This window comes from Equus przewalskii, chromosome 32 (genome assembly GCF_037783145.1).
Source record: "Equus przewalskii isolate Varuska chromosome 32, EquPr2, whole genome shotgun sequence".
NCBI classification, from domain to species: Eukaryota; Metazoa; Chordata; class Mammalia; order Perissodactyla; family Equidae; genus Equus; species Equus przewalskii.
Window position 1 is genome coordinate 4,825,126 of NC_091862.1, and position 24,445 is coordinate 4,849,570.

The following is a 24,445-nucleotide window of genomic DNA, read 5'->3' on the forward strand; positions in this document are numbered from 1 at the left end:
ATTTCTATAACAATCTGGAAAAGGTAAGCTCATAGAGAAGACACAACAGAAAACAAATTAGTGGCTGCTTGGGATGTGGCGTAGGGGAGATGTTGACTCCAAAGGGGCACAGTGGAACATTCTAGCTGATGGAAAAGTTCTATATCTTGATTGTGGTGGTGGTTACATCGCTGTATGTTTTTCAAAAGTCATAGAATTATAAACTAAAAAGGATAAATTTATTGTATACAAAGTTCATCTCATTAAACCTGACTTTTAAAAAAGAGTAAGGCTCCTGTCTTTTCTTAGAGACAATGAAAGACAAGCCTAGAATTCAGTGAATAGACATAGTGTTTCAGGCCTAAGGGGTGAGGGGAATCTCTCAGGGGCCTTTGCAGTGGGTTTTGTAGGGCACGTAGGATTTGGGCAGCTGGCGATGAAAGAGGAGGGCTGGCCACTGGGCCAAGGGATCCGCATAATTGAAGACACCTCATTGAAAAACTGCACCTATGCTTGCACAATAATTAATATTTGAATTTATGGTATATTAAGTGAGGTCGGGGAGACCTGTCTTAATATCCTGCGTCTCCATAGAGCTACTTGTATAATCTTCAGAAACTCTACTTTTCTCATACAAAAGGCTGCAATAATAGTATCTGTTACGAACTGAATGATGTCCCCTTAAAATTCACATGCTGAAGCCTTGACCCTCACTGTGATTATATTTAGAGATAGGGCCTTTAAGGAGATAACTAAGGTTAAATGAGGTCATAGGGTGGGCTCTCATCCAACAGGATTGGTATTCTTAGAAGAGGAAGAGACACCAGCAATGCACACACACAGAGAAAAACCATGTGAGGACACAGCAAGAAGGCAGTCATCTGCAAGCCAGAGAGTGAGACCTCAGGAGAAATCGACCCTGCCAACATCTTGATCTTGGACTTTCGGCCTCCAGAACAGTGAAAAATGAATTTCTGTTGTTTAAGACACCCATTCTGGAGGCATTTTGTTATGGCCACCCTAGCAGACTAGTACATTATCTTTGCAATGTTGTTCTGGGAATTCTTGAGATATCTGTAAGACCTGGAACCCAGTAAGTGTTGTAATATATTAGCTAATATTAGTAGAGGATCAGTATTATTGGATTAGTAATTGATACTGACATTTAGGAATAGGTTTCGTCAGGTCATGGAAAGCCTTGAATATCACATTAGAATTTATATTATATTCAGGGGCAGGTGGAGAATCATTGAAGACCCAAGAACCAGGAGAGTGACATAATCAGAGCTGTACTTCAGAAAAATTAGTTACATCAAGGAGGTATGGTATGAAAATTCTGGCACCTGGGAAACAGTTTGAGAGCATAAGTGAGAGACGGCAGGGAACTAAACTCAGGATGAAGAGGGAGGCCGTGGTTTGTCAATGTCCACAAAACTTGGCATTTGGATGTTGAATGTAAAGGAAATGGAAGAGTTCTAATTGATGCTGAGTTTTCAAGACTGGTTGATGGGGATTGGAATGAGAATAACAACCTCTATAAAGAAGTAACAGTCACACGAGAAGGAGAAGGCTAGCATGATGGGGAAGAAGAAGTTCTCAATTATGGATGTAGTAAAGTGTAGCTTTTTGCTGGTATGGATTAATTGATGGATCGATTAGCAAAACAGAAATTATAATATCCTGCCTTCCTATGCCAAAGAGTTATTTTGAGAATTAAACGGGATTATCTAGGAAACTTCTTTTTGTAAAGAATTACACAAACGTTACTAAGATTTCAAATACTGAAATTACTTAGAACAGGATCCTTATAATAAATAATGAGATAAACACGGCAAATGTGGTCCATTCTGTGTGCCGGATGCCCCAAATAGAAAGGAATTCTCAGGTTTCATGACCCAGCAACGTCGAGAGCTTTGAGGAGAAACAAGCTGCATCTGACACTTTCAGACGTGTAGTGCTGATGTGAGGAAATAAGGGAACACAGGAGCTGGAGCCAACAGCAAATATGTGAGGACTGCAACCGTGGCGGGAAGCAAAGCGTTGATCTGGGCAGAGGAGCCTGGCAAGGCAGAAGTCAACCTCTGTGCTCATCCTGCTCTGCAATCCAGTTCTCCTGCAGGATGCAGGAGGGAGGCTGTTCCTTGGCAGGGGGGAGAGACTTAACTTGGCCCTAGGGAGCAGGAGAAGCAGGCTGCTTCTGTGAGCGCTGAGTCCTCAGTCCTTCCCTCTGCCAAGCAGCAGCTGCTCCACTGGCTCCCAGAAAGCCCCTCCTGCAGGCAATGTTTGAGGAGAAGCACAAAGTGAAAATGGCAGATCTCATCACCATTCTAGTAGAAGAGATGTTTTAAAGGGCCCCTAGCGTCCAGCTGTCTCTTCCATCTCACAGCGATAGGATTCTGACACGTGGTGTATATTTCTGTACTCTTTCAGGAGTGCCTTCCTGGTGTGACTAGAATATCTAACGGACGCCCGGATCTGGGGTCATAGAACCACCGGCAGCAGTCTGGGAAGAACGCCTCACCTCCTTCCGCATCTGGTGGTGGATTCCAGCACTAACAGTGCCTGACTGTAAGGGAACAGGGCTACCATGATCAGTGGAACTCTGGATGCTATTTAACCTAAAACATCATTTTCATCACCAGATTACTTACAGGAAGTTTTCACTAAATGAAAAATATACTAATTATTGTCTTTCTCTCTACGGCAGATGCTGTCAGAGTGATCATTAAGATCCAGGCTCCAAGAAGAGAATCAAGAGATCTCAATGGTGTAGAGAATAGATAATAAATTAGAACTTTTTTTTTTTCTGCTTTATCTCCCCAACCCCTCCCTGTACACAACTGTCTATCTTAGTTGCAGGTCCTTCTATTTGTGGGATGTGGGACGCCGCCTCAACGTGGCCTGACGAGCAGTGCCATGTCTGTGCCCAGGATCCGAACCCTGGGCCACCGCAGCGGAGTGCGTGAACTTAACCACTCGGCCACGGAGCTGGCCCCTAGACCTTTAATGATAGAGAACTGACTGCTATTTGCTCTATAACGTGAGGCATTTGGATTAGAGTGCACCTATTATCTAAAACATTTGTGTTTTCCAGATTGGTTTGAAGAAATTCAGCCTCCTCTGGCATGCTGTTAGAATCCTTTTTGCCTTGGCACAGAAGAGAGAAAAAAAATTGAAGAAACTCCATCCTAATTACTCATTTTTATCATACTGCTTTATTACAGTCTCTGGTACTGTGGAAGTGATTCGACTCATCCATTTCGCCCTTCTTTGCACGTGAAGAGTTAGACGAGAGCATCAAAATGGTGAAGATTTAATAATGTAGCATTTTTTAAATACCATTATGCAAATAAAGGACAATAAAATAAAATCTGCTGATGATTTCTCCTGCATAAATTTCACCAATCTCTGCTCCTTTTTCTGCTCTCCGCTTCCTTGACTTCCCTCGACTTCCTTGTTCAAGAATGGACTGACACGCTTTATACTGTCCACTGCCCCCTTAGGATTTATTTTATACCCATCATTCAACAACGGCTATGCTTTCGAAGTACTCTCTTGCCTCAATCACCAGATTCCCACCAGAATCTCATTCATCATCATTCATACTGTATCTTTCCAGAAGTTCACCCTACAGCCTCTCTGATTTACTGGTTTTGAAAGCGTCTGCTCTGGTCTATAACTGCATGTGCTTGACAAGCTACTTAAACTCTGGAGACTCACTTTGCTCATCCCTAAAATGGGAAATGAGTATGGCACCTCTTACAACAGTGTCTGACATTACTATGACACAGCGAATGTCATTGCTATCATTATTACTATTAATATTATCATTTTCATCATCATCGCCACCATCATCATTTTCATCTCTGATGACTTGATATTTGTAATTTTAATCCTCCAAATGTTATGGCCTTAAACTTTCTCTCTTCACTTTAATCATGAAAGTGCTTCAGCTAATCATCTTAACATGGGGATAATACCTACTTTGCATATCTTGTGAGGCTGTTTGGAAACTAAGAAGAGAGAAATTACTTAAATTTGCCTAGTACATTCTTGGATATTACATATTACCTCTATTATTATTATTATAACTAAGCATTATAAATACCTCTGCTTGCCCAGGCCACTGCAGTCTTAGAAAACATTGTGATTGTACACTGCTAAGCCCCAAACATTCTTTCTCACCAGTATGAGTTACTATAAAAGAAGAGAAAAAAAGTGCATTTTACCAATAACTAGCAGTCTATGCCTCATCACAAATCTAGGGTGTGGAAGAGCAGCAAAGACTTTAAAGCCACATCCTCTGCACTTGACCACTGTCCACATAAAAAGAAGCGTGTCTCACTCCCCCACCATGTACATGAAAGCTACAGCCTACAGCAGTCACGATGCCTCCTCTGTTAGCTTGCCTTTCTTCATTATGCCGATAAGACATTCAAATACATGAAGTAATTTAGAGAGGCAGATGTGGGTAATATTTTTGGATAAGATTGTCTCACATTTTTTGAAAAAATGTGTTTCTTAATTTTTAAGTGAAAATATTGATATAACAAAGAACTATTTAAAATAACAGATTTGTGGAAGAAAATATGTGCCGCTTAACAATATAAATAAATGCAGCTTATGAATAATTAAAATGTGCTTTTCCTTCTTGATTTTCAGAAATTTGAATTTCCTGTTCTCTAAAATAGTGATACCGTTATCATCATTAACATTCACATGAACATAAAAAGGTATGTTTAAATTTCATTTACAATTCAAGTAACTTTATCTTTATTGTTTAGGAAAAAGATATTGTCGGGAATTACCCAATATTCCTAAATATGATTGCTTTTTACACTGTAAGCTATCAAAGTGAATTGTCCATTCGGAGAGTGGCTGCTTTTTGGGATTCATAGCTACCTGTGTGTGACATGCTCAAACCGGTCCTATTGGGAAAAGATGTGTGAATGTTTCTTACACTGTACAATTAAGATATGATGAATTGTGCATTTTCATACAGTCAAAGGAAAAGAATTGAGCTCTATCTTCTATTCTACTCTTTATTTAATTAATGTCTGTCTACTTTGCCTATTTATACTGTAATCTAAATGGCAACTCTGCCCCTAAATTTAAGATGAAATTCACACACGCCCATATTCTACACCCTAGAGTAATCTCGTGTTATCCCTATAATTTATGTGAATTCCCAGGTGCTGGACCTCTTCTCGTCACCTCTGGCTCCAAGCTCTAGTTTCCAGAGTGCAGCTTGGGGATGTCCACCAGTGCTTTGGGCGTTGGCCCCATTCTTCTCATGTTAAAACAGCTCGAAATTGGGCAGCCAAATGGCGTCATGGTTGAGTTTGCACACTCTGCTTCAGCAGGACCGGGTTTGCAGATTTGGCTCCAGGGCACAAACCCATGCACCACTCATCAAGCCTTGCTGTGGCGACATCCCACGTACAAAATGGAGGAAGGGTGCCACACATGTTAGCTCAGGGCCAATCTTCCTTACCAAGAACAAAAAAGCTTGCAATCATCAGTTTCCTTCATTCCCCTCTAAATAAACGCAAACATACAAAAACTCTCCTGTGTAAATGGGGATAACAAGGAGACAGATCAGAGGTCTCACATCACAGTCAAACCCATCCTAAAATTTCGTGTAACACTTTTTGTTATTTTTTTTTTTTTTTTGCCTCTTTTTTGTGCTAACACTTTCCAGCCCTCCATGAGTGTCTTGGCCCTAGTCTCCTCCCCTTTGGCCTCTTCCGCTTTTCTCTGTTCTGTACCCATCATCAAATCCCTGTTCACTATTAGTGGAATGCTTTTATTTCCTTTTTTAACACTCAACTTTTGCTCTCCTCAAACTTGCAAATTGCATCCCCTAAAAAGCGAGTCCTTTAATTAGACAAAGACAACAGATGGTTGCCCCTTTACCCAGACAACCAGCTCAAGTGGAAATAAGTAATTCCTTGATTAAGCTTGAATATAAGCCAGTAGCCTCTCTCTTCTCCCTAGTCAGGGAGGGGTTGAGAGGATGGCAGGAGGCGTTCTCACGGATACAAAGCTGCCGGGATAATTGTGGAATGAAGAGCTACTTATGCTCCAGCATTTGTGACAGAATTGAAAAAAAGAATGTGGAAAGTTCATCCCTTTAGAAAATACTGATGGATCACAGACTATTTGGTATACTCCTCGAGGGCATGGTGATATCTGGAGGGAAAATCATCGGAAAGGGGAACAGCAAGTGGAAGGAAGGAGGCAGGAGTGTGCCTGGTAATTTGAGACCCACAGATGTGCAGATGGAGTTGAATGAGTGCAGGAGAACATAGTAGAACTTAGGTCAGCGTATGAATGATCTCAAGCCACCATAACAGGGTACCACAGCCTGAGGGGTTTAAACTATAGAAACTTATTTTCTCACTGTTCTGAAGGCTGGAAGTCTAACATCAAGATGCCTTTGGTTGGGTTTCTGGTGAGAGCTCTCTTCCTGGTTTGCAGCTGGCCGCCTTCTCTCTGTGTCGTCATGTGCGCCAGAAGAGAGAGAGCGAGCTCTCTGGTATGTCTTCCTCTTGTCATAAGAACACCGGTCATATGGATTAAGGCCCCACACTTATGACTTCATTTAACCTTTATCATTTCTTGTAGTCCCTACCTCCCAATGCAGTCACATTGGGGTTTAGGGTTTCACCATATGAATTCTGGGGGACCACAATTCAGTCCATATCAGTTAGAGATAGTATAGGGGAGCAAGATCATCCAGAGCCTTGTAGAGGGTTACAAATGCCCTGATTCTTAGTTCTAGGGAGATGGAAATTCACCGAAGACTTCAGAGCAGAGAAGAAACATTTGATAACCCCACTCTGGACCACTCTGATTTTGCTGCGTGAAAGACAAACCGTTTGTGAAGTGAAGGAAATCAAGATACCACAGGAGGCTACTGTAACAGTTTAGGAGAAAGACAATCGTGGATTGGCCCTAGTTGGTAAACGTGATCTAATTTAAAGGTAAAGCTGAGATTTGCTGATGGGTTGGAGGTGGGATGTTAAGAAGAGAGGAGTCAAGGGAGACTCTGAGTTTGGGGCCTAGGTATCTCAAAGAAGGAGTTTCCAATTATTGATAAGGGAAGTTCTTTAGAAGGACCAAGTTTGGGGAGGAAGAAATTCTGGAGTTTGATTTTGGGCGTGCAAAGCCGGTGTTGCCTGATTTACATCTAGCTAGAAATGATAGATAGGCATAATCTATCTATATAATATTTTATACTATCTCTTGCATTTTCATGAGTTTGTGCTGGCAGAGGTCAGGATGGGACATTAGCTGACATTAGCTTAAGTTCATCACGTGGCTGGAGCTCTTAATAAGGTGCTAATAACCTGCAGAGAAGCAAATTTCCAAAACTCGATAAAGAATATTTATCTGAAATCAACTTCATCATAGATAATAGTAGCTTTACCATTAAAGTAAGAAACCAGATAAATTTGCCTCTCACCACTATTATTTCTGTCCTTTCTGCATTTCTTTAACTCTTCAAATGCAATTATAACTTACTTAATACGTTTTACAGAGGTCTCCGTACTCGAAGGGCAGAGATTCTGAGTTGTTAGGGTCTCTGCCATTTATTCTGCAATTTCTCAAACTCCTAGTTCTATGTATGTTTTGAGGAATTTATGAATTTAAGTAGGTAGAGTAAAAGATGCATGGGATCAGAAGAGAGCAGCTGCTTTGCTCCTATTGTGAAAGAAGAGATGGTGATTTAAGTGTTTGAACCTTGTGACTAGATTTGGGACCCCAAATTCCCAGAGCTCACAGCCTGTGGAGGCATTTCCTCATGTATGTGAGTTCTGGGTCTATTTGTAACGAGCATGAAAATCTCCCTGCCAAGTAACTTCGACAGGGCATGCTCACAGTCCAGCTAAGTTCCTCCTCACACAGCCCCGTAGGGAGTGAACACGGCCAAGGAGTGGGGCCCTGGGCTCCGTATCTGCCTCTGCTGCAGTTTATAAGTGGCAGGTCTTGGGCAAGTCACCCAGCAATTCTAGCTTCTGCTCTTCATTCTCCCTATAGACCCAAGGTTCCAGCTGGTGTCATTTCACTTCTGCCAGAAGGACAGCCTGGAGCATTTCTTGTAGCCGGCAACTGCTAGCAAAGAAACCTCTCAGCTTTCCTTTAGCTGAAAATGTCTTTTCACCTTCATTTTGAAAGACATTTTTCCCAGACATAGAATTCTCGGATGGTAGTTGTTGTTGTTTCTCCCACCACTTTAAAGCTGCCGTTCATACCACTGCTTCCCTAGATGCAATGCCTCCTTTTTATTCTTGTTGGTTTTAAATTTTCTCCTTGTGTCTGGTTTTCAACAGCTTGGGTATGAAGTACCCAGATGGCTTTCTTTGGGTCTACCCTTTCTAGCTTGGAGTTGCTGAGTTTTGGGAACTCTAGGTAGACGTTTTTCATCGATTGGGAAATGTTCATCCAATATATCTTTAAACACTTTTTCTGCTCCATTCTCATCATCCCAGAGCCTGAATGGCGTGTGTGCTAGATGGTTTGCTGTTGTTGCACGAGTCTCAGGGGCTCTACTCATTTGTCCTCTCCTTTCTCTCTCACCTCTTTAGCTTTGAGAATGTCTATAGATCAGTCTTCAGGTTGCATGCCCATTTCTTTGGCCATCTCCAGCCTGGTATTAACTCCATTCAGGGATCTTTCATTGTAGCTATTGAATTTTGGGTTCTAGATCAGACATTTGATTCTTTTAAAAATTTTCATTTCTCTGATGAGATTCCCCATTTACTCCTTATGACTATGCCTTTCTTTAATTCTCTGAATATATTTATAATAGTTGTATCATCTTTGCCTAATAAATCCAGGTCATCTCATGGCTGCTTTTTATTTTACTTTCTGCTTTTTATTCTTTGCTTGGAATATATATATATATATATATATATATATATATATATATATAATAAACACACACAAAGGTATGATATCTAGTAGTATTTTGTTGTTTGCTGGACATCATGGATGACATTTGAGAGACTGCGGAGTTTGTGATCTTCCTCTGCAGTGTTGGCTTTTTGCTGTAGTCGGCAGTTCTGTTCCTGACTGCTCACCTTGAACTTGTGTGGGCTTCCTTTTATACTTTGTTGGGGAAACTCTATGGAAGACCCAAGGTATCGCCAAGCCCCTTTAGCTTGGCAATATTCCACTTCCCACTTCTCTCTTCCCTCTGGATATTTATGCTTGTGAGGGTGGGTCCAGAGCAGGCCTCACTCTGGGGTGAGGTCCTTGCTCCCAAGATATGGCCTGTGTGGTGTTTCAGATGGACTCCCCATTAATGAGGGGTTAGTGACACCTGTCCACTCTGGCAAGGCCAGGAGGCCGGCTTTCCTCAGCGCTATTTGATCTATAGCATTTCTGTTCTATTCTCAGCCTGCAGCATCTGCACTCTGGTAAGCGTCTGGTGTTTAGCCCTGCACATACGCAACTCAGACTTCAAGTAAGAATGTGGGGACGATTACACACTGTAAAAATTTGTGGGTCACCAATCTATACACTTCCTTTTGCTAGGACCCTTGTCTGCCTCCTCAGCCCTGTGGAATGCTGGGTTTGCCTAGACTCCAACTCCTTGCATTATGTTTGGGAAAGTATCCTTAGGCAGAGAGCTCACCTAATTGTGAGGCTCACCAGGGGAGTTCCTCTTTTATTCCGGGGATTTTACCCTATGACCAATGATGGAACTGGTTTCCACTATATTTGTACAGCTACAGCCTAATTTTTGGTGGAAGGACTAGTTCAACACTAGCCTCTGTCCCATCCTCACTATTATTTATCATATCTCTTAAACCCAAATTATTTCAATAAGATGGCAAGTAGAAGTAAAAGAAATGACCAATAAAAAGGAGTTAATACAATTATTATTATTATAAGATTATTATTATAATAATTATTAATATAATTACTATATAGTATAATTATTATTGTAAGTTCGTTATACCCATAAATCCAACAAAAGTCTATGAAAAAAATGGAATATTTTTAATTGATGAATTACAAAATTAAGTATATAAAGTCAATAGGTTTCCCATCTTCAAGCAAAGAACATTTGGAAATGTACCGTAATTAGGAAGAGCCATTCACAGTCGCAATGGAAATTCTAACTTAACCATCCTCAAATCCAAGCCAGTGTGGAGTATTTGTTTATAAAAATAATATATACTTTTTAAGAGAAAATAGAAAAATCATTGAGAAAAGTTGAATAGAGAATATCCAGTTATACCATCTTTGATAGTATCCACAATATCTGAGCTGTCTGTAATTATTTCCAAATCCTGATGTCTTACTACTTATAAATTTAACTAAACGAGACCAAATATCATATACAAACAAGCAGTGCTTCATTCCCCCAGCAATATTTTCCAAAAATCTTTTATGTCAATAAGCGTTGACTTAAATCACCTAAAAGATGGTGATATAGGATTCCAATGCATAGATGTACAACAACTTATTTAACCAATCCTCTTTGATAACTTTTTTAAATTTTTTATTTTTTAATCGTAGTAACATTGGATTATAACATTATATAGCTTTCAGATGTACATCATAATATATTTAGAATTCTGTGTAGATTACATCATGTTCACCATGCAACAACTAATTATTGATAACTGTTTTGAGAGTTGTCAGTTTTTAACATAATGAGAAAACTCAGGTAGGTAATGATGGTAGTTGGTAGTATTGTTCACCAAAAGTTTTCTGACTCCACTTATTCTAAGCATAAAGGGCATAAAGTCATTGCCTGGCCCCACTGGTAGAGTGGTTGGGGTGAGCTGTTAGTGGCAATGCCATCTGTCACTTCTAGACTACAGCACTTCATTGCAGCTCACATTCCTCAAGAGTAGCCTTTTCTTCTGCCATGGAGACAACAACACTTAAGATTAAGGTCTAGGAGTGAGGACATATGAAGGAGAGTCCCCATCTACAAGCAATGCTCATTCTATATAAGCAAAAAATGAACCTTGTCATTTTTACGACACTCAGATGTTTGCTCTCTGTTACGGCAGGGTAGTCTATTCAACCAGATCTATTCCAACTGATACAAACATCATTCTACGTATTTGTTCATTAGACCAAATATCTCTTTAGAATAAATACTTGGAATTGAATTCTGGGTCAGAGGATATATTCTTTTTATATTCTGATACATGTTGCTAAATTGTTTCTTTAAAAGTAAGCATGATAAAACATCATTTATGCTTAGGTATCAATATTATAAGATCCCCCAAAAAAGAGATTTTAAAAAAATGAATCATTCTTAAAAGTACTATTTTAAAAATGGAGGAAATTTTTTTGTAGCATTTGATATGTGGAAATGATGTAAACTAATAAGCTAGAACCGCCCTGGTTGGTAATCATGAAACAGACAGAGGGCTATAGGTCCTAATGGGTTGGTGCAAAATGGCTCACTCAAGGGCTATTTCCTGTTAGCAAAAATGTCATAAATTACATGGAACAAAGATCATTTGCTACGGATGGGGCGATGCTCTAGGTATTGACTGAACCAAAAAAGTGAACAAATGGCATCTCGACAGCAAGCAAATGACACCAAGATGTCTTTTCAAAAGCTCCATCATCTCACCACTTCTTTCTCTGTCTGCAGATGCTGTTAAAGGAAATCTTGCTGGGAAATGATTTTTGCCACATCATTACCAGAAGATCACTCAGGATTTTCTCATTTATCAAAAACTTCTGTTTTTATTATTATGTGAGATCTTATCTTTTACCAATTTTAAGTAAATGCATAAATATTATGCTCTAAGAAAGGGAAGAAAAATATTAAGGAAATGTACTTATATTTACATCATTAAATATGTAATATTTACTGTTCTCATTGATAGGTATTATTGGGAAAGTTCATTCATTCTTTAAGTAAACAATACTTGCAATAGAAAAATGTTTTATAAATTTATTTCTTCCTATATCTAAAGTTTCACATTATTATGCCATAGGTACCAAGATGTTGTTTTCCATCCTTATTTTCAATATTAGATATCTGAATTCTAGAAACATTGTTAATCAAGAGCAAATCATGTCTAGACATTGAGGGCAGTCATAACTGTCTGTATGCTCCACATCAACCTAGAAAAGGTTCTCAGGACGCTCTGGCTGCCTCCTTGAAGGCCCTGGCTCACACTGTACAGGTTGAACATGTCGTCTTCTAGACTGCTGGACTCTCTGAAAGCTAGGACATCAGCACGTGACCTGACTCTGACCCTTTGCACCTTTAAGATAGTATTCTAGGGAACCTCTATGAAAGGTTTTCTCCCAATTAAAATATATTACTTTTGCTGGATATTTTAATCACGCTGATGCTTGGAACTCAAAGAACAAGCACAAGCAGGAAGCTAGTAAATCATGGACAAACGGCAGAAATATGTAAAGAGGCTGAGTCCTTCCTATCATATTGGAGCCTTTGTAACAACTTGGAAACTAATCATCCTACACCTTGGTATTGTTTGAAATAATAAATGTATATATTGTTTAACTGACTCTTCATCAAGAATCTGTCGTTTGATAGCTGAGGCATCCTGCTGAGAAATTCATCAGTCTGTGTAGTGTCTGTGTGTTTCATCTTTGGCAATCTGATGATCAAATTTACCCCTTTTTGTCTTCATTTGTAATTTTTTAATTAAATTACTAGTGGAGTACCCAAATATATGTATATACAAAGCAACATTTATTTAAATATATTTAAGCATAATATTGCTTCAATAGATGCCCAAATTCCATTCAAGTACCTATAATATTTAGATTTAATTATTGTATTTTATGTTAAAAGATTTGATAAATTAGCAAATGGAATATAGATATAAAGGAGTAGCAGATGTATATGGTTTTATGATTATTTTAAACAAATATATTTTAGTATAGAGTAATATGTGTTATATAACATAGGATGGATATTTTAAATTATAATATACATAATCATATACAGTCTTATATTAGACATTTAATACACATTATCCATAACATTATTTTATTGATCCTTAGGAATAATCTGAAAATCAAGGGGCAGGGGATAAAAAAAATTTAATTAGAAAATTAGAAAACTATTAAAGAGATTCATCAGGTGTGGTGGGCTGAACGGTGCCTCCCAAAGATGTCAGGTCCTAATCCTACATCTTGTGGCTGTTACCTCATAAGGTAAAGATTTCATAAATGTGATTAAATTAAGGATTTTGAGATGACATTATCCTGGATTATCAGGGTGGGCCCTAAATGCAGTCATAAGTGTCCCTTTTTCCCTCCTGCTTTATTGAAGTATGATTGACAAGTAAAAATTGCATATATTTAGGTTGGACACGATGAGTTGTTTTACACATGCAAACTAATGACTTAATATACATATACATTGTGAGATGATTACCCCAATCAAGTTGCTTAACACATCCACCACCTCACATATTCACCTTCTCTTTCTGTGTGTGGCGAGAACATTTCAATCTACTCTCTTAGCAAATTTCAAGTATACAATACATAGTATTAACTATAGTTGCCCTGCTGTACATTAGATCTTCAGAACTCATTCATCTAATAATTGAAAGTTTATACCCCTTGACCAGCTACACCTTTTATACCCTTTGACAATTTCCCTCATTGCCATGCTTGGCAGCCACCCTTCTATTCTCTGATTCTGGGAGTTTGGCTTTTTCAGATGCCTCATATAGGTGAGATCAAGCAGTATTTGTTTTTTTGTGTCTGGCTGGCTTATTTTACTTGGCATAATGTCCTTTAGATTCATCTATGTTGTCACAAATGGCAGAAGTTCCTTCTTTTTTATGGATGAATAATATTCCAGAGTCCTCATAAGTGACAGGTGGAGCTAGATGAGACAGACACACAAAAGAGGAGAAAGACGTGAAGATGGATGTGGCCATAAATCAAGGAATGCCTGCATCCACCAGGATCTGGAAGAAGTAAGGAAGGATTCTGCCCTAGAGCCTTCCGAGGGAGGGAGCATGGCTTTGTGGATGCCTGGATTTTGACTCTGTGACACTAATTTCAGACCTCTGGTCTCCAGATGCGAAAGAATAAGTTTCTGTTGTTTTAAGCGACCAAGTTCATGGAATTTATTACTGCACCCCCAGGAAATTAACACATCAGGAAATCATAAACTGAGAAATTCCTCTGATGCAGATGTTAAAGTATGCATATTGACAGAAAAACAAGAACCCAAAACTCAGACACTGAGAGCTTCTGAGATGCTTCAGTTCAGAGAATCAGACACACTATCAGGCAGAGACCCTGAGATAATCTCTGCCCTTTCCCTTAACCCCTTCATCAGGTTGGGTCAAGCAATGGCAACAAAAGCCATGAGATCATGGGCTCTGGATTTGAGCAGAAAGAGTGGGCACTTGAGCAGAAAGCCCACAGAAGATGGGAAGTACGTCTGTTGGCTGACAACACAAAGGCAGTGCCCATGTCCAGAAAACTAGCTATGAATGCAGCATCTGGCCTTCCATTCCCAGATCACAATCACAGGAGATGGGATAAAGGTGATAATTAGAAACACTCACCAAGAATTGAGGAAAGAGTCCAGTAGCCAAGAGGAACACACAACCAGAAATCCATAAATATTTGAAGACAAGAAACATCAGAAAAAGAGAATTCTAAAAACTAGCCAACAGATATTAAATATTAGAAGATAATGTAGAAGATTCTAAAAATATAAGACGAATGATATCAACAAGTATAGACGTCATCTAGACTGATGTTAACTAAAACAAAGCTTTTGCAACATTAAAATACACTAATAATTATAGTGTAAATTTTTCCTCATTTCCCTTTTTTCACAATTCCCCTATTTTAGTGTTCAAAAATGTACTTCAAAATTATTGTATTAAGTTACCAAAACAGCTCCACTTAATTTTCAATCACCTGTCATCATATCTATTTGTTTTTCCTAAAAATACTTTCAGGTTGCCACTTTTCCACTGCAATCTATATGTGATTTTCAAGGCTGCCCATATTACATTTTTCCTCTAGTATTATTTGCTTATTTACTATTCTGCCTCCCAATATGTCCCAGAACGAAGAGTATTCATTTAAGTGGTGTTATTCAAACTTTTATGGTAACTTTGTATGCATGTTCATATAGAAACAGGTGACCAAAACTGCAAAAATTTACTGCCAGTTATTCAACATGATTACCCTGAAAACACGTGCAACTAGAAGGCTGATATTAATATCATCCGCCTTTTATAATGTATTGCATTTATTTTACAAAAAAAAGTATTTCAAGACTAATTATTTAGTACATTGATTTATAGTGATTCAGATTTGATTAAATCTAGAATATGTACTTTAAAGTTAAATTTCATCTTAAAATAAAAAGATTCTTTAATAATGTAATCTATTATTAATAATATTTATGCCCTTGCAGTGGGAAATATAGAAATTATGGAACTCTGGACGTATTAGCAAAGTAATTTATTTGACTTACATTCTAAACTTGATTTAAATTTTTGCAAGAATAATTGTTCATCTATCTGCTTATATGATAAAGACTTTTCAAATCAATTCTATAGATTTTACTTCTATGGTGGTTCTTCCCTCAGCCAATAATAGAAGCTGACTCGAGCTAGAAGAAGGAAGAGAAAGCTGAAGGGGAAGGAGGAGGGGGAATAGGAGGAAGAGGAGAGAGCCTTTAGAAAGAGGGCCAATAAGACAAAAGGAATGCATTTTCACCAGGCTCACTGCCATTTGAAGACAAAGAAGATGTCTTCATCCTTTAAAAGACTGGCTGAACTATCACTGTTCTTTTTTAAAGGACGTTGTGACATTAAAGGGAGCAAAAGCTAACCTAGGACAAATGGGACTTGATAAACGTATTTTTTAAAATTATATAATAGATATTTTTGGACAAATTAATTTCTGCAAGCTTTGACTTGGGAAAAACTTGATTTGATGAAGTAATGGTCCCCAAAGACCACAGTGGCAGAAGCTGTAATTGGTAAAAATCTAATATGGTGAAAATTGTCAAAAGGGGAGAGCAGTGAAGGCAGTTGAAGTTGGTCTGAAGAAAGATGATGGTAAATGAGGGTGTTGTTAGTAAGAGATGGAAAACAGTAAAGTGAATTGGGAGATTTCTTTAAGGTAGAAACTCAAGGTCTCATGATGGAATAGACATTGAGGATAAGGAAGGGAGAAACAACAGCTGGTCAGGTAGACAATGGTACCACTGAAGAAATATCAGCATTGATGGTGTAGAGTTTGCTCTCTTTACTTTTTAAAAATTTTTCTTCCTTTTGTTTGGTGTTGGAGAAAAGGGTTCTAAAGACCGTTGCTACACTGTCATCTTTAAAGTGAGTAGAGAAGAAGTATATGGTCTAATAAGTGTTTCTGGGAAAAGTGCTTGATTATTTCATGATGGATGAAATAAGAACTCTATCATACATTTTAGATCAAAATAAAGTATACCCAAATTAAAGCGTTAAATGTAAAAGTTGAAAACGTAAAAGAGTGAAATGGCATTTTGTAGCATAAACACATCGAACAACTGATAAAGGAGAACTTGAAAAACTTAACTTCATGCAAATTAAAGTTCTATACATTTAAAAAGGATAAAAACACAAAGGCAAATATAAACTGTCAAAAATTATTATAACATAATATATATGTGGGTCTGTCTATATACTTTTTAATAAGAAAAGATCAGGGCATGAACATGTAATACAAAAGAAAGATTACAGGGGCAAAAATATGTGAAAAAATTTAGCCAGATTGATAATTTTAAAAAGCAGAGAATAAAATTCCATTTTACCATTTACCAAAATGTTTTTAGTTGATAATATTAAGCACATGGAAGGCATATGGAAAAGACATCTTCCTATAGTTACAGGGGAAGATGGATAGTATAAATTAGCACAATTCCTCTGTTGCGATTAATAATATTTACCAAAAGCTTCAAAATTATTAATAAAAGGGGACTATGCCTTGAAATGCATCCTACGGAAACATTAAGATCTATGCATATAAATTAATCATAATTTTATTCAAAATTTTTATAAAATGGAAGCAAAACATTCCAAAAATATAAGATTACTCAAATAATTTTATCCATAGGATGGAATAGAAAATAGTCATTTAAAAAATGTATTTGAAGAGTATATAACAAAATTGGGAAAGTTTTGATAGGTCATAAGTCGTTTATAGAGATAAACTAATTCCATTTTCTGAAAATAATGAATATATTATATGTGTTGTATAAAAGATGCTAGAAGAGCATGCCTCAAATTTTAAAATGAGATGAATATAAAACAATGTAACACACACAAAAAAAGGTGTTATTTTTCTACTTGTAACTAAACCATGACTTGTAACTTTCTTCTTAATACCATGTTATCCAAATTTTCCAAAATGTCATAATTTTTTTTTTGGCTTGTTTTGCACTTGGTTGATGCTTGCTACAGGAAGGTTTTTGCCTTTTCTGAGAAGTTGGATAACTTCTGCTAAAGTAATATTTTCAAAGTGCTAGAAGGGAATTTTTTTTCCCCTTGCCTAAAATGTTTGCAAATCTCCAATGTAACTCCTGGAACAAGTCATCAGTACTGTGTTGATCTGCCAGCTGACTTCTTAGTCACTGCTGTTGGCAAAATTATATGCATAGTATTTACTGGAATCTTAATCTAGAATTTATTATGTAGTAACTGTAGATATTGAAATAAAATATAGGGTCCTTGTGCTAACAGACCTTACTAACCAATCAACAGGAACATATTTTTATTATTCATGCTGAAATTAGAAGTTCTTAAAGCACTTCTCCAAAAAGATGAAAGCATTTTGACAAGCCCTTCACTATAGAAATACCACCAAAATGAGCGTTTAGTACATATATTGGAGAAGCATTTGTGCTGTCTTTGACAGCATGGTGTCTGTTGACTTCCTGCTCTGCTCTGTGACCTTGGATGAGTTACTAAACCAATCCTTTCACCACTCAGTAAGAGTCAGCTGGAGTTGCTCCTTATTTTAGTTCAAAAACACTAATGTAATGCTCATTGGGTCTAGCACTATTTGGAACGCTCTACAAATATTATCTTAATTCATGATCATAATAATGCTGTGATGTAATCACTATTATTACACCTATTTTACAGAAGAGGAAAATGAGGATGAAAAAGTGAGAAAGATAAGTGATGTGCCCATAGTCACACACCTCAGAAGAATCCTTGTTACTGTGACATAAAGCACTTAGTAATCCGCTCTACAGGGGAAAATATATTTATGCAAGGCTTCATCAAGGAATCATCCTTCACTTGAGAATCAAGAGTGGAGGACACAGTTCCCCAGGGGGAAGGGAGTCTGAGGGAGATTAGTCACATGAACAGGATTATCATTAAAGATGCCCTTCTCTGTTTTCATACTACATTCTTTGTTCTATCTTATATTTTTTATGACCAAATATGAATATATATATATATATTTATATGCAACTTCTTTCCAATCGCATCCATTTTCATATCTCAGAAGCACTTTAAACTCAGGATGTTGAAAATTACAATTATTACCATGACCAGTGCCCTCTCCTCCAAAACCATCCCTCTTCCTGTGCTTCGTATCTCAGTGAACAGCACCACTGTCCCCTGCTTTGCCCAAGCCAGACAGCAAGTGGGAGCATCCTTGACTTTTCTCCATCCTTCACCCTCTAGATTCAATCAGTCACCAGGTCTCATTGATTCTACCTCCTAAATGCCTCTCAAGTCCATCCACTTCGACCAGCCTGGTCCAATTGTTATAGACAGTGCTGGAGAGTGGTCCAGGCTCTTGGTGACTGACCTGACATCTTGCTGTGAGCCAGCAGCTTACCTTGGAGGGAATGCTTTCTGGGCTGTGCCTAATGCACAACACTCCAATCTCAGGCCCTAGTGCAATGTCTGTCTAGCTAGCAGTAGAATAGTTTTAATTACTTTAAACGTTCTGTTTTCACCTAAAAGATGTGAGATAGTCATTCCATTGCCTAACTAGTTATAATATTTTTTATGCATTATGATCTCATAGAGCTTCCTTTAGCTTGAGTCTCTAAGATTCTACTCAATACTTCTTTGAATGATATTTTATTTATAGTCAATTACTTCCAGAGCAGCACAGGCCAACTTCTGTCTTTCTTGATCAACTTTATTTCTAATAGAGATTGGAAAGAAATGTACTTCCTTCTTTGTTAAAAGCATCTTTGCTTAGAATATACTGTCCTTGCCTCAAAGATTACTAAGTAGTGCACTATGCTGTTGGTTCACTCCACTGAGCCTCAGAGGGCAGCAAATCAATTTTCCAAGGCTCCTCCAGTTTGACTTGTTGGAGAGGTGCATGATGCTTCTTGTTTTTCTGAATCTTACCCGAGAGCTTGCACTGCTCCATGATCCAAAAGAGAAGAGCATACTGGGAGGAGGTGTGAACAAGGCGACCCCCCTGAGTCCTTGCATAAGGCACAGCTGTGGTTAGAGGGCAGCAGCCTTTTGCCTACTTTTTCTGCCTCCTGTGCGTTTGACATGGAACCTCCCATGGATATACATGATCAGACTGATTAGCTCTGAATCCAATATCCTACTGTTCTGAATTGACATCTGCGGTTTTTGCAATAACAATAAACCTGGGCTTAATGACATGAATTCTGAGAAGCAAACAGTAGCCTACCCTTCTCTGACAATCAGACTGTATCTACATCACCCCCAGATGCTGCTGTGGAGGGTCCTTCCAGAACGGAGAAGAACCCGAAATGACCTCCTACAAATTCTTCGGCAGGCACGTTTATCTCAATGCTTTCCCTCCCCACCCTGCTGCAGCTGGCCTTCGTTTGCATCCCAAATTTGCCTTCCTTTCTCTTTCTCCAGTCTAGCCCTGCTTCTCTTTAAGGACTTGGTTGTTAAAACTTGAAATTGTGAGACATGTCGTATTTTAAATTTATACCAGAGCTCCTTAAGAAAATGCTTTCTGCATGCCAAAGTGCTAGGTGTGCATAGTTTTCCCAAGGCTCCTTTGTTCAGACATTCTTCTTTGCTCCTGAGTATTATGACAAGATCCCCGGTTTCTGTAGAAGCTGCAAAAGTCCTAGTACAAATGCCATTACCCAGGAGAACATCTTCCTTACTTATAAGTCAGTCATGTGAAGAAGGCACCCCTCCTTGGCCAACGAGGTGGATGTATGATTGATGGCCCACTGTCACTCCACCTTTGACTTTCCATTACAAGAGTCTCTGCAGTGACACTAGGAGGTGAGGGGATGAGTACCTGCCTCACCTGGCTTATGCCTATGAATGCTTGTTCTCCACAGGAGCCACCAGATAGTAAGATACCAAAAGGGGTGTGTGAGGGGACTGCTGGAGGCTCATTCAGACTATTCAATGAAGAGTTTTATGTCTCCTCAGTGGTGCATTTTCCATTGTGTTAATTTAAGATAAATATTACATTAATAAACAAAAAAAAAAACCCAAAGCAAAACAAATTTAAAGCACAATTAAAGAATATCTTTTCTCTCCTGTACATGTAGCCAGAAAGTGAAATAGTTGAGCCCTTCCGCTTCTCAACGAGAAGTATTTCCAATATGAAAATGCCTTATTTATTAACTATTTGCAAAGACCATTCTCTCTCTTCTGCTGATGTTAAGCTGAGTTAGTTCCATGTATGAATCATTGGCAGGTTTAGGAAGCCACACAGATGCACATGGTCTGTGGAATATCTACAAAGATCGCACAGTCGTAAATACAGGCTGCGTTTCCCAATGAGCACAGAGGATTTAAGGCAGGCTATAAAATTGTCACAGTTTATAAATCAGTGAAATTAGTGCTGAAGCTCATTGAATCTATATGAAAACAGTACCATCTGTAATTGACATGCACGTATTCTATAAGGGGCAATATGGAGGTATCTGTGTGACCAAGTGGTACATTGTAGCTTGGTTCTGGCAACAATTCACTGTGTAAAGATCCCCTAATTTGACATGAGTGCTTTAACCAGAGAACCAATGTTCCCATTAGAATTTAAATTAGAATTTACCCAGATGAGGAGCTACAGGTACCTAAATTTATTAGCTCTACTACAAAAAGATACAATCAAATTGCATATGTTAAAAATTAGATATCACTTTTTTTGTTGTTATATTCAAAAGTTTGTTGGTATTTTTTGTGACTGCACCTTTTGTCTGCTTACCACTTATATCTGGTTTAATTAGTATGGTATAGCAAATGGGGGAGACCTATACTCTTAAATTTTACCTGTGTTTTGAAATCCAACTCATATACTTAGACTCTTGAAAAAGATGGTATCTGGAGCAATGATGCAAGAAATCTTGGAATCAAGCTGTCAACAGGGAGGAAGCACAGATGTTGAATTGGTTGCATGTAATTGACTAAGCCATAGAAGCATCTAATACACGTCTACTTTTGTATATGGGACTGATTTCAGTCTAAACAAAGTTATGTCTTTAAAGTTTACATTGACCATGTCATTTTTTAGACTCACGTTATAAAATTACAGACAGTTTTACCACAAATTATTTTGTCTCCATAAACGTGGAAAATGCTTAAAGACAATGATGGCTCATAAAGTATCTATTTAAAGAAAATGGATGTTGTCATGAAAAAACACTGATAATTAAAACACATCATAAATTTGAATGTTGAGATGATCATTGTGGAAGGTCATACAATAGCAGATGTGAATCAATGTCTTTTTGCTTTAGGCATAATTGTTAATAAAGTTGCAGTTGTGGGTAATATAAGATGTGTTTTGGCTCTCTTACTGCCTTCAAGCATATCAACAATTCCTCTCTCTCCCTCCTTTTAAAATACATTTTTTTACTTACTGCTCACTTTGGGTGGTAAAACATTAGATGGTCTCTTAACACATCATTGTTTATAGTATACCTTCTCATTGGTAAGTCACTTATATAGTACTTTGTATAATTTTAAATCACTGGATATAAAAATCCAGAAAATGAATCCACTTCTTACCTCCATTTGCTATTCAGAGTCCTCTCTCTTATCATTACTCCATCTCCTCAGTCATGGCACATAATATTGGTGCAAATTCTTCCTGTGATATAGACGTCTAACAATTAACAAAGGTCTTGTGAAAATGTGTCAAGGTAATCTAGAACTAGCTTTTCCGTATTTGAATGGTCATGACATTTTTCTGCCCTAAACTATCCCTAGGTTGTGACAAATAGGAGAAGTTGGGGAATTCTACACTTTAGAAAAGATTAGGCAGAAGAAAATGTGCAATGACCTAGAGTGGAAGCCTACATTTTACTTGTTTGACAAACCCCACCCCACTCAAATGCAGCCGCCCCCCTTTGCCTGTACACGTGAAGATGACTAGCCTGAGGAAGAGCCTACAGCCCTGTGGGCTGGTGTCACTTTAAATTAAGAAACAGTGACCTAACAGGATCCTTAATCTAGACTATTATTCACAGTGTATTCCCTTGGTCATTCACCCTCTAGATCTCCCGGGTCAATATTCCTTACCTTCTCTTCAAAACTTCAACACCATCACCCTATACTCATTCTCAGCTATTGACTTTACTACCTAATGCATTGAAATCCAACGGAAGAAATAAGAAGACTTCTACAACCTACCCATCTTTGCCCATCTATCCAGCTGCTCTCCTCTTCCTTTGATTGAACTCTCTGTGCTCCCAGCTACATTCAGATTCTCTCATTGCGTGTTAGATCCCATCCTCTCGCACTTACTCAAGGTCATCATTTCAGCTAACATTCTCCTCCTCTCCTGCATAGTCAGTTTTCCTAGGTTCACTGGATGGTACCTATCAGCTTTCAAACATTACTTCCCTTAAGCTAAAAGAAACACACACAATCCTTACTTGACCCGTTACCTCAGTAACTTTAAAAGTAAACTTTCTTTTGCTTTATACTCCTCAAAGTGTTGCACCTATGTTCTACCTTCAACTCTACACCTCCAACAATCCTTGAACCTACTCCAATCCAGCTTTTGTTAAACTACTCCATCAATTGATGTCTTGAACATTTGTAAATTTTTTATTTTTATAGCAATGGCATAATTCTACCTATATATATCTTTAGAAACCTAATTAGTATATATACAATATTTGAAATTTTAATATTACAAATAATATTCGACCTTATTTGAATCTAATGGTCAATATTCATCTTCTTTAACTCCTTCTGTACTTGACTATCATGACAATAAATTCTTCCAGTTCTGTTCTTACCTCACTGGCCATTCCTTTTCAGCTACTTTGCCAATTCCTCCTCATATTCCTAACCATTTAATTGGAGCCATCCAAGTCTTCTTTGGTACAACAATCTCTTCTCTACAAAAACTTGATAATTTTATCTAATCTCATATCTCTGAATACTACCCAAATTTCTGTTTCCAACCTGGATCTCTTTACTGAACTCCAGGTTTGTAGATCTAGCTGCTTTTCCAACATTTCCATTTGAAATATGAATTTGGTTTTCAAGTTTAGCATACCAAAAACTAAATTCTTGATTTACCCTGTATGAAAACACATTCCTCCCACCATTTTCTACATATTTTGGCAGTTTTTTGGGCTAAAAACTTTAGTAATTATTGACTGATCTCTTTCTCTTATGACCAGCAAAGTTAGCAATGCTGGTGGTGAACTGCCTTTATGTTTCAGTTGGATTATGGAAAGCATCTCCTAGCTGGCTGCCTGGCTCCCGCACTTGCACCTCTACAGTCTATTCTCATGACATCATCCATATTATTGTTTTAAAACATAAGTTTGTACAGACGTTAGGGGGGTTGAAAAAAATAATAAAGGAATATTGTGAACAACTCTATGCCCTCAAATTTGGTAACTTAGATGAAATGGACCAGTTCCTTGAAAGACACAATTTGCCAAAACTTACACAAGAAAAAAAAAGACTACCTGAATAGGCCTATATCTATTAAGGAAATGAGATCAATAATTAATAATCTTACAAAAAAATAAAAACATGCTCATGGATGGATTCACTAGTAAGTTCTACCAAATATGTAAGAAAAAAATTACATCAATTCTCTACAATCTCTTTCAAAGGATAAAAGAAGAAAAAATACTTCCTAACTCACCTATGAGTTACATTACATCCATTACATCCAGCATTACACTAATACCAAAATCAGATAAAGACATTACAAGAAAGAACACTACAATCCAACATCTCTCATGAATATAGATGCAAAAATCATGAACAAAATATTAGGAAATCAAATCCAATAATGTTAAAAAGAAATATACACAATATACAAATCTAAGTGGGATTTAGCCCAGATATGGAAGGCTAGTTCAACATTTGAAAATTAAATAATGTAATCCATCACATCAACAGATGAAAGAAAAAATGTAACATGATCATATCAATAGATGCAGAAAAAGCATTTGATAAAATCTAACACTGATGATAAAAACTCTCAGTAAACTAGGAGAAGGGGGGACCTTCCTAATTTGATAAAG

General features: G+C 37.8%; 1 long non-coding RNA gene across 2 annotated transcripts in view; it reads left to right on the plus strand.

The window, feature by feature from the left end:
* Positions 1 to 12,501, plus strand: part of LOC139080748 (uncharacterized) — a 92,618-nt gene extending 80,117 nt beyond the window's left edge. Inside the window, exons 4-9 of one of the 2 annotated variants that reach the window (XR_011535489.1) lie at positions 2,410 to 2,547; positions 3,204 to 3,284; positions 4,642 to 4,712; positions 6,393 to 6,517; positions 6,758 to 6,965; positions 11,612 to 12,501. This is a non-coding gene — a long non-coding RNA (uncharacterized lncRNA). The remainder of the gene's footprint in view (positions 1 to 2,409; positions 2,548 to 3,203; positions 3,285 to 4,641; positions 4,713 to 6,392; positions 6,518 to 6,757; positions 6,966 to 11,611) is intronic. The other variant, XR_011535488.1, reaches the window with a different exon arrangement.
* The last annotated feature ends 11,944 nt before the right edge of the window (positions 12,502 to 24,445 follow it).